This window comes from Egretta garzetta, unplaced genomic scaffold, assembly GCF_000687185.1.
Source record: "Egretta garzetta isolate BGI_Z169 unplaced genomic scaffold, ASM68718v1 scaffold39, whole genome shotgun sequence".
NCBI classification, from domain to species: domain Eukaryota; kingdom Metazoa; phylum Chordata; class Aves; order Pelecaniformes; family Ardeidae; genus Egretta; species Egretta garzetta.
This window is the reverse complement of record NW_009260945.1, coordinates 463,767-465,057: the sequence shown is the minus strand read 5'-3', so window position 1 is coordinate 465,057 and position 1,291 is coordinate 463,767. Positions and strand designations below refer to the sequence as shown.

Below are 1,291 nucleotides of genomic sequence, written 5' to 3'. Positions count from 1 at the left end.
GCCTCAATATGAAATAAAGACTGACAGCACTATTGAGTAAATACACAAATAATCACTAAACTACGGATCTAGTAGCAACAGCAATTTACACACAACATAAGCAACTTTTCCTTCTTATAATAATCACACAGCCCACACTGACAGCATACTGTATTACAAGAATCACAGCTGGTGGTCTGAGACAACATAAGTACACCTGTGTGATCTGCAGTAGCACTTGAACTTCAGGACACTCATACACTAAAGAGACAAGATCCTGAGTTAGTTCTGTCTGATGCGAGATACATAACCAAATTGCCATAACTTGACAAATAAATGCATGCCCACTAAGCTTTGGTAACTGACTGTGGTCATACCTGATTCATCACAAAGACCTTTAAAGGTCTTAAACCAAAGTAACCCTATGTCTGCTAAGTTTAAACTTCATACTGTGGATAAGGTTTGAAAACAAATTTCCAGAATATGCAGAGGTATCACAGATATAGAGCTTATGTTAAAGGTTGCAGTAGTGTAACACCTCTTCATGTCAGGTATTTGTAGGCACAGTAGGCAAGATTTTCAGCTGGTAAAGATATATAAATGTCATGTCATCAAATTAAGTGGAATTAGTTCAGTTTCATAACAGTTAAAAAACAGAAGTATTCAATTGATTATTTGTATAAAAACTACTCTCAGTAACGTCTTCTTAGTTAGTAGGTTTGCTACTTTCACCAAGTGATTTCTTTTTGAAAGAGTTTTTGAAGTTAACAGAAACGTACAGAAGCTTGTCCTAAGAAAAACAAACATCTAGAGAGAAGTTACAATGTTTACAAACCAAGTGTGGATAAACTAAAGCATTCTGTCCAGTGTTTGTAAACCAGAACTTGGGAGGAAGACGGCAACTCACCACAGGTGAGAATGCACTGTACTTTTCCCCCTTTTTGTGGAAGGGAATAAATCTTGCAGCTTTAAACAGACTGAAATGGATTCCAGGAGCACGGTTACGTAAACCACAAGAGAGAAGAAAATACATATTCCACTAAGTTAGTTAGCTCTGTAGCACGTCCCCTTGTGTAAGTGGTGAGGGTGCAATCATTTTCAGAGTGGCACAAGCAGGCGGTGCCAACTGCAAATTTGTATCTCTTGTCACAGCTGTGGTACACCGAAGAGCTGAGGAGGAGCACTTTTAACTTTTAACTTCCACGGCACCTGTTTCTTCTCTATTCCTACAGGAGGAAAACCAAGAGAACTACAGCACCGCGTAAGGCTGAGCCGCCCGTAGCACGCAGGCTGCCCGTGAGCCGCGAGCACG

The 1,291-nt window shown here is 40.0% G+C and overlaps 1 protein-coding gene across 1 annotated transcript in view; it reads right to left on the bottom strand.

Annotated features, from left to right (window-relative positions):
- The window catches only part of WWOX (WW domain containing oxidoreductase), a 537,857-nt gene extending 536,859 nt beyond the window's left edge, over positions 1–998 (bottom strand). The window contains exon 1 of the mRNA XM_009647173.2: positions 887–998. The gene's annotated coding sequence lies outside the window, so the exon portion shown is untranslated. The remainder of the gene's footprint in view (positions 1–886) is intronic.
- Positions 999–1,291: the final 293 nt, after the last annotated feature.